The 16,429-nt window shown below is 38.1% G+C and overlaps 1 non-coding gene across 1 annotated transcript; it reads left to right on the forward strand.

Moving 5' to 3' along the window:
• Positions 1 to 14,126: 14,126 nt before the first annotated feature.
• LOC148211405 (small nucleolar RNA R71) lies at positions 14,127 to 14,233 on the forward strand. The gene has a single exon (XR_015791122.1). It is a non-coding gene; the product is annotated as a small nucleolar RNA R71 (small nucleolar RNA).
• The last annotated feature ends 2,196 nt before the right edge of the window (positions 14,234 to 16,429 follow it).

A 16,429-nucleotide genomic window follows, 5' to 3' on the forward strand; every position in this document is an offset into this window, starting at 1 on the left:
ATTCTCAATCCTGAGTGAGTTATGAACTCCTGCCTGTGAGGGCTCGTCCTTTGATCTGTATGGGTGAGAGTGGCTCGAGTTGCAGACTCAATATTTCTACCATTTATGGGACGAGACCGAGTGGGGAGCTGGAAACATAACTTCACAAGATGGAATTCATGCCTAACTTTGTTTCGAACTTTTTCTCGGTCGTTTGAGTTCCAATTCATGCAAAATTCATATATGATGGTTTGTGGTTGGCTTATATTGTATTAATGACATTTTAGGACTATTTGGGAGTGCAAATTAATCAAAAGAAGCAAAAAGACGGAAAAACCTTCATTGGAGGCGCTAGGCGCCTGGTAGGCTGCAGAAATCCTGGTTTTCTTCTAACTTTGCCCTCAATGAAACGCTTCTTCCAATGCGTTTTGGTGGTTCCAACCGATGCATACGTGTAGAAGAAGTTTTCCACTATCAGTTTGAGCATGATTTGGTCAGTCAAAGGAGTTGGAAATGGGTGATCCACCAGCGTTTTAGGACCTACCTAACCAATTATGCACAACTATAAATTCCAGCAGCTTCTCCACCAAATTCATCAAGCCTTGCTTCCTTCTCTTGATCATTCTTAGTGTTTCTTTGTTGCTTTCTGAGTACTTTTGAGTTGCTTTCATTAGTTGCTTCTAGTTTTCAAATCTCGAGCACTTTACATTCCTTTATTGAGCTTTGTTTTGTTTCCATTGTTACTTAGTTATTTTCTACCTATTCAAATTTATAAAAATCCAGCACTTAGCTTATCTTTACTTTGCCTTTACTTTATTTTTAGTTAAGAGAATTGTGTTTTTGGAGGAAAGAGCACGTGACACTCCCCCTTGCTTGAAAAAGAAGGGCGAAGCTCTCAATCCCAGCAAAACTCTCCGTTAGTTAACTTTTGTTTTTCACACATGCATTTCAATTTCAACCATTTTACTTGCTGTATTTTCTTCAATATGTCTTTCTAAATTTCCGTCTCTAGCCCGGTTATGGATAGTTAGCCTTTTATTTCTAAAAAGGGTTGCTAAGAAGTAGTGTTTTTGCTTTCCACTCATTGCTCAACATGTTTTCTAAAAAAGTTAGGGTTTAGAGAAGGCCACTGTAAGTCTTAACAAGTCAATACTGAAAAGGTTTCTTATTTGCATTGTTGAGTGGTTAAACCGAGGAGAGGAGCGCCTTAGACATAAGGGTTCTGGTTAAGTAGCCTAGACATAGGACCTTAACTCGAGGTTGCGACTATTTCCATCCTAAAACTAAGATATCTCTCATAATAGACATATTAGGGAATGTCTTAGGACTTTGAACTTGCTTAGACATAAGTCAAGTGAAAAGCGTAGTCGTTGGTTCCTAAAGTAAAATGCATATCGTTCTTAGCGTATCCTTGATTCTTTGTTGGCTAACTTGAAGTAATTCGGGCTAGGTTTTACCATTATAAGACCAAATCCCAAATCCAAAACCATTATTTGTGACCACTTCCCATTTAACAAGAATCACTCATTTCAACGTTCACTATTCATTAAAACTTTAGAGTTTGGAAATGATTTAGAAGTCCTTGAGGATCGATACTTGGATACTCCATCCATTTTCATTTTATATTACTCTGAAAGGTGTGCGCTTACATCTATAGAATTGTTACCACGCTTAGTGCGTGCGTTCAGCATAACCTCAGTCACCCCACCCTCTCATTAGCCCGAGAGGGACTTCCGGTTATTGGTCGGACCATAACCGGGTTGTTCATTAGAGGAGCAGTGGTATTTAAGGAGTAAGATGTAACTTAGGGGTAAAACGGTAATTTGACCCAACTTGAGTTATGAGCACTCGTGAAGGATTGACTCGTCATTAATGGTCGTATATCCATGGACACGAAAACATTCTGTAGTGAGAAGAGTGAAACTGCGGGTCTTTAGTGGAATGACCTGTAGTTAACGAATCTTGATTAACTCGGTCAATGAGTTTGACCAATTAATCTTGCATCGTTGGAGCTTCTGCTCTGTAGGTTCATTAAGTCTCCTTGCTAGCTCATAACAGGTAAAACGAGGATCAAGTTTTTGGAAGAATTTGAACTGTTCAAATTTCATAAGGGATTATATGTATATTGATACATTATTAGATATAGTTAATTCTACATTAAAACTATATATTATGAGAGAAATTATTTGAATGAGATTCAAATAAAATTAATATGAATATGATTCATATGAAAACTATACGTTATAAATTAATGCACATAAGATGTACATTAAATCTATAGGTTATACAAGAGAGAATATAGTTTAATTAAATATGAGATATTTAATTAAAGATTAAATAATTAATTGTTAATTATTTAATATTACATTTAATTAATTAATATTATTTCATTATTAATTTGATTAATAATTATTTAATATATATATTAATTATATTAATTAATTAATATTAATTAATAAGTAACTCCCCTGCATTTTAGCAAGGGAGTGGGGTGTTTAATGACGTGGGGTAACTCCCTACGCCATTTTAGTTTTTGTATGCTGAAGTGTTCTGCAGAAAAATAGAACAACACAGAACTCCTAAAGAGCACTCTCTCAATCTAAGGTTCTCTCAATTCTTCTTTACATTTCAAACGAAGTGCTCCCACAACACGGTCCTACCGAAGAGGATAGCACGGAAGACTCACTGGTAGTGTCGGGAAATCATTGAAGAAAAGTTCTTCAAAGGTAAGGAAAACAAGTTTTTCCCCTGTATTTTCTTCTTAACGGTTTTGACTTTGTTTCCAAAAAATCACGAACAACGGTTCGCTTCCGCTTCGGGATTCACTTCCCTTGATCATATCCTCAACTTCTTGACGTGTCTTAAGACATTGTTCCTTAGATAGAGAGATTCTATGTCTTAAAGGTAGTAAACCTTTCTTGGAATTTTGCATCGACTATCTATCAAGCATTTTGTCAATATAAGTCGCTTGAGACAGGGCTAGCGTTTTGTTCTTTCGATTCCTTATGATTTGAATCTCATAACAAACTGAGCATCTCCCAAATCTTTCATTTGGAATTCAGTTGCTAGCCACTTCTTATCGTCAGTTAGGAAACCCATATCATTCCCAATGAGTAGGATATCATCCACATACAACAACAAGAAGGCTACAGTGTTGTTGATGATCTTCTTGATGATCTTCTTGTATACATAAGACTCATCAACACTTATGGTCGAGACATATAAATACTCTCTTCAAGATTGCCATTCTGAAAAGCAATCTTGACATACATTTGCCAAATTTCATAGTCATAAAATGTAGCAATGAAGAAAAGTATGCTTATAGACTTTTAGCATGGCAACCGGTGAAAAGGTTTCCTCATAGTCTACCCCTTCCCTTTGGTGTAACCATTTGCCACGAGTTTAGCCTTAAAGGTCTGTACCTTTCATTCGGCGTCTCATTTTCTCTTGTACATCCATTTACAAACCCCCCAAATAGAATTAAAGTACATAGGCTAACATTTCAAGTTTCATAGCTTTGATCAATTTGTCCTTATCAACTTCTTCCATTGCCTTTTTGTATGTCAATGGATTCTCAACGTCATCATCAATTATGACGACCTGGATTTCTGTTAAATCCACGTAACGATCAGGTTGTGACACAATCCTCCCACTACGTCGAAGCACTCTCAACTCTTGAGATGGATATTACTGACGTGATATACCAGCATCATCAACAACTGTTGCTGAAGTGCTAGCTTTATCAACAACTCTTGCTGATGTATTTGTAGCTTGTTCGGAAATCTCATTTAACACAACCTGTGGTTTATGATCTCTAATGTGGTCTTCCTCTAAGAATGCAGCGTTTGTTGATACAACACTTTGTTTTCTTGTAGATCGAAGAAAAGTCCACCTCTCGTTTCCTTGGGGGAACCTACGAATAGGCACAGTTTTGAATGAGATTCAGTTTCTTCGGGTTTGTCACAAACACATGTATTGGACATCCTCAAATTCTGAAGTGACGTAAACTAGATTTACCTCCCCTCCATAGTTTAAAAGGTGTTTCAGAAACACTTTTTGATGGAACTGTGTTCAAAATGTATACTGCAGTCTCTACTGCAAAACCCAAAAACGAGGTAAGCAATTGAGCATAGCTCATCACAGATCGAATCATGTCGAACAGGGTTCTATTTTCCTTTCTGATACACCATTCTGTTGAGATGTACTGTTGGGATTTTCTCTACCTTTACAAAGATTAGAGACTTGTGCAAGCGCACACGGTTACAAGTAACACTCGGAAGTAATCCAAGGTCGAATCCTCAGGGACTTGTTGCTTTTCAAAATCAAGTAAAGCAGTGAAATGGTTCAAATATGCAATTGTGATTTACGAAGGAAAAGGTGATGAAATGTTGTCCTTTAGGGTTTTAACTAACAATCAATTTAATGAAACTCAACCTCCTTGTCTCCTACCTTAGTTATGATGCAAAACATGGAAAACACATTATGTTGGGAAAATGCACCAATGCAATTCCTGACTTTTCTTGGGATTTGAGTTCTACTATTTCACTACCGCTTTTGGTTGCTGCAGAGGCTAAGGTAACCTACAATCATATTCTTATGTGTGATTACAATCCTAGAGAATATCAACCAACTCATTTGCATTATGGGTCAGAGGGCCTATGCCTAGGACCATGTTTTATGTGCTTATTCCTAAGTCACATCCCATATTGGTTTCCTATTATTTTACCTAACTCACCTTTCCCAAGGTTCGACTTTAGTATATAAATCAAGTTCCCACTGGGCAAATGGAAAAAAGACGTAAAGAGAAGTTTTTAGAAACCAACCCAAAAAAGTGCCAGGCGCAATCTGGCCAAAATCCCGAGCGTGTTGAAAATCAAATCATTTGACTAAGGCATTCCATAAAGAGGTTGATAACTAATTTAGAACATAATTAAATGAAAGTAAATGCACAAAAACATAAAGAAAGAATTTTTCATTGAATTTAAATGAATAAATAAGCCGTACAAGAAGTTCTAGCTTGACCTTCTTATTTCTCGAGCATGAGGGTAAAGAACTTTAAGATAACATAATGAACAAAGAACGAAAGTAAGAACTCGAATTAAAAGCACTACGAAAGGTAAAAACGTGAAAAACGAATAAATGAACAACTAGAACATGAACATAAACCCTAAAAACGTGTTCTACAACTACAGAGCATCTCAAAGAAGATGAAATGAAGCTTGGAATGGGTGATTTGCTGAGGGATGGATGACTTGCTTTTATAGCACTATAGGTTGGTTGAAACTCCCCTCCATTTTAGGTGGAAAAGGGTTGAAATTCACCTAACCACCTCACTTGGACTTGGACTCATGGTTTTAAACATGTGGAAAATGTCTTCCTTGCCCTTCATTAATCGCAACCTGCGTTTTGACAAATTGCCCTCCAAAAATGCAACGGGCGCAATTCTGCAAAAAAACAGAATTCTGTTATTTTCTTCCAACTTTGACTGCATTTGTCTCATATTTTTCCTAAAGTACCATAGTTTGACTTTTATGCAGAAATAATCTATGTATGTTCTACTTTAAGAATATGTGGTCTTTTTTGGCAAATAAGAATGGGAAATGGGTCAAAATCGTGGTCAAACAAGGCTACCGACACATTTTTCTACAGTAAAAAGTCAACCCTAATACACCCCCAAACTTAGCCATTTGCTTGTCCTCAAGCTAAAACAACAACAACAAATCTAAAACCATCAACACGCTAGAAAGATGAGTGATCAACAATCCAAATGTTCTAAGTAAATGAATCATATAAGTCTCAGGAAAAGCTCCACAAGCTAAACGTCCTAACTTTACTTTCAAGCCAACAAACCATAAACCATCCTTTGTTTTGAAAATAAAAACAATTCTAACTCCTCTTATTTTGTAAAACACAAAACTCTTTTACAAAACCATGGAATATGCACACTTCTGTTTTGATTAAAAAATTTTAACATCAAGTGGACCGGCTACTAGCCCCTGAGGTTTTCAACACACTAACATCGGTTTCAAACCACAGCCACTCATAGAAACTTGTGAGGTAGCAACTTGGCGTAAAATGATGTCGACAATGGTTTTCACGAAGTCACTTTAACATGTAGGCTACCACCCTCCAAGATGCTAACGCCACTCATTTAAAGAAAATGAATGTCTATAGTGGGACTCGTGAAAAAGTAAGTGTGTTTTCTTTCCTCTCATGTTTCTTTCCACTCTTTTCTGACTCTCACTTGTTCTTTTTCTTTCCCCCACTCTTAGTTTCACTCACGACACTTTTTTGACTTGCTTTTCTTCTTTTGGACTCTTTTTTCATACTCTTTCTTCCGAAAAAATTTTCTTGCATATGACTCTTTTTGCTTGCATTTTCTTTCTTGACTCTTTTTCCAAAACGTAAATTGCATTTTCTTTCTTAAAACAAAAAGACACACACCGTCCCCCCAAACTTAAGATAAACAGTGTCCTCACTAGAGAAAGAAATTTTGAGAGATGCAAAATTTTGGCACAAAAAGGACAAGGACTTCCAAAGCAATGAAAAAGTTAAGGTTTCAAAACAAAAAGAAGTAGAACACAGTTTTATAACCAAAACAAAAAGAATGAAAAATGACTCATGGCTTGATCATAAAACTAGGAAATCTAACCTATTCATGCCTTTAAGAATCCTCATCGACATGATACAAAAACAAAGAACAAAGGAAAGCATTTCATTAAAAAGATGAACATGTTGAGAGTTTAGAAAAGATGCATTGAAGAAGCTAAAGACAAGCTAGCAAGTAGAACATGGAAGCATGCAAGCTTGAACTTTAAACATATGCAAAAACACAACATATATACCTTCCTAACAGCACAACATCCCAACAACTAACCTAAAACAAAAATTAAGCTTAAACAACCTATCATGCAAACTAAAAGAACAAAAACAACCTACACAAACTAATATGTAAACTAATCTAAACAACCTAAACTAAACAAGCTAACATACAAAATCAGGATCAAAATATTAAAACAAAGGGAGGAAGATACTTCCCTATTCATCATCGGAAGACTCATCGTCGGTGGAATCGGTAAGAAGATGGGAAGAAGATGGTAAGTCGGTCGCAAGCTCATCGGGGAAAGAAAGTGCTTCATCACCGTATATCTTCTTGAGGAAAGCATATGTGGCACGTTGAGTAACCAAAAGAAGCTCGTACTTGTGCTTAAGCTCATCATATTGCTCCTTAGTCACCACCCCTCGGGTCTCGGGATCCGCAGCGGTAATGGAAGAATCTTCCTCTCGAACAATGGAATACCCCCGAACTCTTCTTAGGGATGTGAACGGCTTCTTGGGCGTCACAACATTGGCATCATCGACCTCCACTCCCGCCTGCAACATAACTCAGTTATTAGTCCAGGAAAAACAAGAGAAGCTACCATTTTCTTAGAGCAACTCCGAATCTCGTTCCTTATGAGCTCCCCAAAGTTGAACTCAATGCCCTTCATGAGAATGTACACCATCATCGCCCTATTGCGCTTAATGGAGGAATCGTGAGAAGTGGGTATCAACCGGTTCTTCACCACATACATCTAAACCGTCGCTTGCTCATTTTCGGCGTTGAGATGGTCCATGTCTTATGTGGTCTACAAATAAGTCTATGCGCCTCCTCCACTTGGTCGTCCGATGGATGCACCAAAATCTCATTACCTATGGCATTAAAAACATCCAAGAAACCATAGTAAGTATTAATAATGGAAGGCGAGAATTTTACCACTTTACCCTGTACTCTCACTACATCCCCTCGGTTGGGATTGATGGCAGTGTAAACTCTTTCACCAAGGCCTCGGATACACGTGTAGTTGGGGCAAACAACGCCTCCCAACCATTCTCCACAAGCCTTCTCCTAACATATTCCAGCACCGGCTCTTGTGCTTCATCAAAGCCTCTCTAAAGGAGGATATCACGTGTTGTGAAGGTGGGCCTCCTCAACTCCAATCTCACCCTTTTTACTCTTGATGGTGTTTGCTCAGTACAATCGGTCTCCTCTTCGTTGGCCTCCTCAAGTGGCTTTTCTGCCCCTCTTTGCACCCTAGCCCTCTTGGCTTTTTTAGATTGACCAGCCTTGGCTTCTTTTTGGGCAGCCAAACGTGCTACAGCGGAGCAGGTTCTAGGCCTAGAAATTGCACCAGGCGCAATTTCTGCCACATTTTTCTTCTTTTGTGTTTTCTTTACCACTCTGGTCAAACTCACCTCCTCATCTGAAGTCTCTGTAGTAGCAACAAAGTTTGGATCAGAAACATGCAAACTGGACAAAGAAGGGGTCTTACCTCGTGAAGAAGAGGAAGATGATTCCTCCATAACTTCACTAGGGACATCCACAGGACCGGATGTTCCTTCTTGCTCTTTTGCAGGGGGCTTCTCATCAACTTGCTGAGATTCGTGCACCAGAGTTCGTAGTCTCACTTCATATTGAGAGACATCATCATTTTCTTCTTCCTCTTCAAACTCATCTCCATGCACTTCTTGGGGTAATTCTCCGAGATCTTCATCCTCTCCATCAACATTCAATTGTCCTTGTGCTGCCCCACTATTTCCATCGTCCTCCAAAGGATCTTCTCCCCTTGCTTCATTCAACGCCACCAAAATTTCGGCAATTTTCGGCGTTGTCCTTTCCTGTTCTAAATCATCAAAAACTAAGGGCTTTTTAGTCAAGATAGGATCTGGAAAATATGGAGACAAAATACCTTGTAGAGTGGCCGGTGGAGTTTCATCTATAATTGCGCCAAGCGCAATTTGGCATTGAATTTCGACCATGGCCAAATCTGAGTGCTCTAAGGGCTCCGTGTCGTGTTTTGAATCCCTACTAACCTGTTCTTGACCTTCAACATGAACAGCAATATTAGTGGAAAGAGGGAGAGGGATAGACAGTTCTAAAGACTCGGAAACGGGGTTATCTTGAGAAAGATTCATCCTACGACGTATACTTATGCTATTTAACTCAAGTTGAATCTCCTCACTCACTTTCTTTGAGTTTTCCATGAATTCTTGCCATTTTATGTTTATTTCCTCAATTTTCACATAAACCCTCTCATTCTCTTTGTCCCTAATTTCGTTATTTTTACTGAAAATCTCTGCTCTCTCTTGAAGTCTAGCTATTTCTTCATCTAAAACAACACCTTTTTCCTCTAAAGATTGATTTTTTCAAAGATAGACTTTACTAACACCTCTTAATGTCTTCTCACTAGAACCCTCTTTATTAACCTTATCATCATGAGATTCCATATTGATTTTTTCAAAATTTGTACCACCTTTGGATAGATTTCTCCTAGGGTTCATTCCTATAGCTTCCTCGTATTTTATTCTTTGTTCCCTAGGATCAACAACTAGCTTTTCATGAGAAATCCTAGGTGGTTCAAGAGGAATCATACTCGGTTTGGTTGGTGGAGGCAATAACACTCTCTTCTTTTCCTTCTTTGTCGTGCGGCTTGGAGGACGATGAACATTCCATGGTTCTTGAGTTTGCTTCACGATCGACAACGAAAATCCCTCCAATAAACCTTAAAGGTGCCGAAAAAGAGAGAGATGAAAGAGACTTTGAGATTCCTTGAGATTTCTTGAGAGAAGATTTGAAAACAAGTGAGAAAATTTTGGTAAAAATCGTGAATGAGGTGTTTCCAAATCCTAGGGCTTTTTGTTTTATGTTTTAAAACATATTAAAAACAAAATTGTGTTTAAAACTGGGCCTCCTTTTGATTTAAAAATAACCTAAAGCTCATTTAAACATAACCCACATAAAGCCCACGAAAGCCCTAACCATAACTAAGAAACAATCGATTTTGTCTCTTAAATTGCGCCTCGCGCAATTTTGACGAGGGTTGGATCTTGATCCTGCAAAATTCAAATGCAAAAACAAAAATTAGATTTGGAATCTACACAAAAAAGCCATAACGAAAATATAAAAATTTCGCAAAAAGAAGACAAAAAATATTTTACATAAAAACGCCCCCCAAACTGTCGGAGGGACTGTTTCCACTGTTTTCTCATGGTTCTTTCAGTATTACAGAGGTTTTACCTCTGTCAATATACTCGCCATAATATTTCTTGATCTGATGCCCATTTACCTTAAAGATATTACCTTTAGAACCCTTTAAATCCACCCCTCCATGTGGATAAACATGTTCAACTATGAATGGGCCCCACCATCTAGACTTAAGCTTACCTGGAAACAACTTTAATCTAGAGTTAAAAAGCAAAACTAAGTTTCCAGGTTCTAAATTCTTGTCCATTATCTTTTTATCATACCACTTCTTAGTTTGTTCTTTGTACATCTTGGCATTCTCATAAGAAAACTGACGAAATTCATCCAACTCATGTAACTGTAGCAATCTCGCTTCACCTGCAGCAGCATAATCAAAATTTAGTTTCCGCGTAGCCCAATATAGTCTATGTTCTAATTCTAATGCAAGATAATATGCTTTACCAAAAACAATGCGATATGGGGACATGCTTAATGGAGTTTTATAAGCAGTTCTATACGCCCACAAAGCATCATTAAGTTTAATAGCCCAGTCCTTCCTATTCACATTCACGAACTTCTCTAAAATTGACTTTATTGCCTTATTTGATACCTCTGCTAGTCCATTAGTTGTGGGTGATATGCAGTAGCAATCTTATGGTGAATGTTATACTTTTTAAGCAAATTACTTACTGCCCTATTCAAAAAGTGCGTACCCTCATGACTAATCAAGCATCTAAGTGTACCATATCTAGCGAAAATAAACTTTTACAAGAAGAGAGAAACTACCTTGGCATCGTTAGTAGGGGTGGCCAAAGCCTCAACCCATTTCGAGACATAATCAACAGCCAAGAAAATGTAATTCTTACCGAATGAAAGTGGGAACAGTCACATGAAGTAGATGCCCCAAACATCAAAAAGTTCAACTTCCAATATTGGGTTTAAGGGCATCTCATGCTTCCTTGTCAAGTTAACTGATCTTTGACAGCGGTCACATCCTTGAGTGAATATATGAGCATCTCGAAATAGAGACGGCCAAAAGAAACCACTTTGGAAGACCTTTGCTACAGTCTTACGTCCAGGAAAATACCCACCATAGGGTGATTTGTGGCATGCCTCTAGAACCTCCTTCTGTTCATGCTCAGCAACACACCTACGAAGAATATTGTCATGTCCTAGTTTAAACAAGAAAGGTTCATCCCATCTATAAAACCTAACATCATGAAAGAACTTTTTTATCTGGTGCTTACTCAAATCATTAGGAATTATTTTGCTCACTAGATAGTTCGCCTAGTCAGCATACCAAGGGACTTCAGAAATAGCTAAAAGATACTCATCCACAAAATGATCTTTAATATCACAACTATCATGCTGCAAAGAAGACTCTAGCCTAGATAGATGATCTGCTACTTAGTTTTCTGTTCCTTTTCTATCTTTTATCTCTAAGTCAAACTCTTGTAGCAATAAGATCCATCTAATCAACCTAGGCTTAGCTTCTTTTTTAGCAAACAAGTATCTAAGTGCAGAATGATCGGTAAACACTATCACTTTAGTCCCAATAAAAAATGAATGAAACTTATCAAATGCAAAAACAACAGCCAAAAGTTCTTTCTTAGTCACAGTATAGTTCAACTGACTACTATTCAAAGTTTTACTTGCATAATAAACAGGATGATGAACTTTTCATTTTCGTTGACCCAACATCAGACCTACAACAAAATCACTTGCATCACACATTAGTTCAAATGACAAGTTCCAATCTGGTTCAATTATGATAGGTGCTGAGCTAAGTGCATTCTTAAGTGTCTCAAAAGATTTCAAACAATGTTCATAGAAAACAAAGGGTCGATCCACTTCCAACAACTGACACAAGGGCTTAGAAATTTTCGCAAAATCTTTTATAAAACGGTGGTAGAAACCTGCATGTCCTATGAAACTTCTAACACCTTTTACAGTGGTAGGAGAGGGTAGTTTAGCAATCACATCTATTTTAGCCCTATCGTCCTCAATTCCTTTTTCTGAAATTCTGTGACTAAGACTATACCTTCACGTACCATAAAATGACACTTCTCCCAATTAAGCACAAGGTTAGTCTCTTCACACCTTTTTAAAACATTCTCTAAGTTCTCTAAACAAACATCAAACGACTCACCAAACACAGAAAAATAATCCATGAAAATCTCTACCGTGCTTTCTATCATGTCTCAAAAAATAGTAGTCATGCATCTCTGGAAGGTTGCGGGAGCATTACAAAGACCGAACGATATTCTCCGAAACGCAAATGTCCCATAGGGACACGTGAACGTGGTCTTTTCTTGGTCCTCCGGAGCTATAGTAATCTGGTTGTAACCAGAATACCCATCGAGGAAACAATAGCCTTCCTTCCTTGCAAGATGATCAAGCATTTGGTCAATAAATGGTAATGGAAAATGGTCTTTTGGAGTTACCTTGTTTAACCGACGGTAGTCCATACATACTCTCCAACCAGTCATCGTTCTAGTTGGGATCAACTCGTTGTCGTCGTTTGTAATCACCGTCATACCACCCTTCTTGGGAACGCATTGAACTGGGCTAACCCAGCTGCTATCTGAGATGGGGTAGATCACTCCAGCATCTAACCATTTTATGATTTCCTTTTTGACCACCTCTTTCATTTTCGGGTTAAGCCTCATTTGACATTCGATAGAATTGGTGGCTCCTTATGTCTGCTATGGTCCATCCAATAGCCCTCTTGTACTTTAATAAAACCCGCAAAAGGAAAGATTCATGTTCATTAGACAAATATGAAGAAATGATAACAGGCAAAGTATCGTTTAAACCCAAATAAACATATTTTAAATGAGAAGGTAGGGGTTTCTTCTCCAATTCTGGAGGTTCAATGATGGAAGGTTGCAAGGCCTTCAAATCCACTATTGTGGGCTGCAAAAACTCAAAACGCTCAAATTGGGACAAAATTGTGCCAGACGCAATTTTGGATTCTTTTTATGCGGCCTCCAAACCTGCTTCTATGTCTTCCACCATCATTTGCTGGAGTTGTTCCTCCATGATTGCCCTATTGTAGAGCACTCCTTGACTTCATCCGAGAGACGCATCGCATCGAGGACATTGAAGGTTACCTGCTCATCATTGACCTTCATCGTGATCTTTCCTTTCCTAACATTGAAAACCGTATATCCAATTGCTAAAACTCACCTCCCAAGAATGATCGGCACCTCAAGATTTGCTTCACAGTCCAAAATTATGAAATCGGCAGGAAAAATAAACTTATCAACTTTAACAAGCACATCTTCTATTTTTTCTTCCGGTTTCTTTATGGATCTATCAACTAGTTGTAAAGTGACAGTAGTAGGACGAGCTTCTCCTATATTTAACTCTTTAAAGACAGAAAGAGGCATAAGATTAATGCTTGCTCCTAAGTCACACAATGCTCTTCCTAGGTTCTTACCTCCTATTGAACAAGGAATAGTGAAACTACTTGGGTCCTTACATTTAACAGGCTATGGATTTCCTAGAGCATCACTACTACACTTTGTCAAGGCTACCGTCTCATGCTCACCTAACTTCTTACGCCTAGATATGATGTCTTTTAAAAACTTGGTGTAGTTAGGCATTTGTTCTAAAGCATCTATGAGAGGTATATTTATATGCAACTGTTTTAGAATATCAAAGAACTTCTTAAAATTACTATCCTGATTCTTTTTAACTAGCCTTTGGGGAAAAGGTGGAGGAATCTCAATATTACCTATCTGTAGAGTAGTGCTCGACACTACTTGCTTACCTTTTTCCGCCTTCTTACCTTTTTCTTCTGAACTTACAGGTTCTGCTTTCTCTTCTTGTTGTGGATTGGAGGTGGATGCAGGAACAGGTGTAACTGCATTAGTTCCTTCGTCTGGAAATGAGGGTCCATCATAACTTAATCTGCTTCTCGTGATTACCGCCTTACAGTGCTCCTTTCCCTCACGATCTCGCTTCGGATTTTGTGTGTGTTCAGGCAATGTACCTTGGGGTCTAGATTTTTGTTCATTAGCTATCTACCCCACTTGCATCTCTAAGCTTCAACAATGAGCCATTGGCTGCAGTGTTCAACATCATCCTTGATGAACGATCTAATCCTCTATAGAATTGTTCAATTTGCACACATGTGGGCAATCCATGGCTCGGGCATCTTCTAAGTAACTCTTTAAAATGCTCCCAAGCTTCTTGAACTGCTTTGTTCTCCTTCTGTCTAAAAGGCGCAATGTCCTCTCGAAGGTCTGCGTTCCTGGTCAAAGTGTGGTACTTTGCCAAAAATTTCTCCGTCAGTTCCGACCATGTGTTGATAGAATTTGGTTCTAACGCGTTTAGCCAAGTCCTTGCACCATCCCTGAGAAAAAAAGGAAGCATTTTTAATCTTAGCACATCCTCGGAGATACCAGGATGTTTAAATGCATTATCTATTTCAATAAAAGATTTGAGATGGGAATAAGGATCTTCATTAGTCAATCCTCCTAACTGGACCATCATCTGTAACATCTGAAACATGACTGGCTTGAGCTCAAACTGTGCGGCTTGGGGTAAAGGATTATTTATCCCTGAATTTAGGTTGTGGAACGCATGAGTGACATAATTCCGCATGGCTACATCTCGATTATCTGCTAGAAGGATCAGATTAGGAATTTCTCCTGCTCGGTTTGCTGCTCCTTCACCTGTCATATCTCCATTCACAGGTGGATTTTGTGGCGGTGGAGGATCTTGTGGATTTCTATTCATCTCGATGGTCTCTTCTTCTTCAACTTCTTTCTTTTTTATACATTCTTTCTCTTTTCTCAACCTTTGCTCACGCCTTCTCCTATTAAGGGTTCTTTCAATCTCTGGATAAAAGGTCAACCAACTAGACCCTGTACTCATACACAACTCCCTTGAGGGTTAGATATAACAATTAAGTCCAATGACAGAGGTATGCAACAATCACACAATGAAACAATTCACTTGAACAGAATATGATTTGAAAACTTAAGTTCCCGGCAACGGTGCCAAAAACTTGGGATTTTCACGTCCCAATTGGTTTCCTATTATTTTACCTAACTCACCTTTCCCAAGGTTCGGCTTTGGTATATAAATCAAGTTCCCACTGACCAAATGGAAAAAAGACGTAAAGAGAAGTTTTTAGAAACGACCCCAAAAAAGTGCCAGGCGCAATCTGGCCAAAATCCCGAGCATGTTGAAAATTAAATCATTTGACTAAGGCATTCAACAAAGAGGTTGATAACTAATTTATAACATAATTAAATGAAAGTAAATGCACAAAAATATAAAGAAAGTATTTTTCATTGAATTTAAATGAATAAATAAGCCGTACAAGGAGATCTAGCTTGACCCTCTTCTCTCTCGAGCGTGAGGGGAGTTGAAACTCGCTAAAGAACTTTAAGATAACAGAATGAACAAAGAACGGAAGTAAGAACTCGAATTAAAAGCACTATGAAAGGTAAAAGCGTGAAAAACGAGGAATTGAACAACTAGAACATGAACATAAACCCTAAAAACGTGTTCTACAACTAGAGAGCAGCTAAAAGAAGATGAAATGAAGCTTGGAAGGGATAATTTGCTGAGGGATGGATGGCTTCCTTTTATAGCACCATAGATTGGTTGAAACTCCCCTCCATTTTAGGTGGAAAAGGATTGAGATTCACCTAACCACCTCACTTGGACTTGGACTCACGGTTTTAAACATGTGAGAAATGTCTTCCTTGCCCTTCATTAATCAAAACGTGCGTTTTGACAAATTGCCCTCCAAAAAAGCGCTGGGCGCAATTCTGAAAAAAAAAATAGAATTCTATTATTTTCTTCCAACTTTGACCGCATTTATTTCATATTTTTCCTAAAGTACCATAGTTTGACTTTTATGCAGAAATAATGTATGTATGTTCTAATTTAAGAATATGTGGTTCTTTTTGGCCAATAATAATGGGAAATGGGTCAAAATCGTGGTCAAACAGGGCTACCGACACATGTTTCTCCAGTAAAAAGTCAACTCTAACATGTACCAGGTGCTGAGAGTTGGGATGTAATTCTATGTTCTATCATATAGTCTTGGAAACTTAAGTCCATATACTTTCCACCCCGATCAGATCGAAGTGTCTTTATCGTCTAATCTAATTGGTTCTCAAGTTTAGCCTTAAACTTTTCAAGGGCTTCAGACTTATGTTGCATTAGGTAGAGATATCTATACGTTGAATAATCATCTATGAAACAGATGAAATACTCATACCGTCCCCTGGCTTTAACATTCATCGGACCATAAAGATCCGAATGTACTAGCTCCAAGGATTCTTTGGCTGTGTAACCATTTCAACTATAACCTTTTCCAGTAAAAGATCTTTTAGTCATCTTGCCTTCAAGATAAGATTCACATTGAGGTAAGGAGTCATCTTCTAACTTGCTTAGAAGTCCACTTTTAACCAATCTCCCAAT

This window comes from Momordica charantia, assembly GCF_013281855.1.
Source record: "Momordica charantia cultivar OHB3-1 chromosome 5 unlocalized genomic scaffold, Mcharantia_2.0 BLBB01000005.1, whole genome shotgun sequence".
Taxonomy (NCBI): domain Eukaryota; kingdom Viridiplantae; phylum Streptophyta; class Magnoliopsida; order Cucurbitales; family Cucurbitaceae; genus Momordica; species Momordica charantia.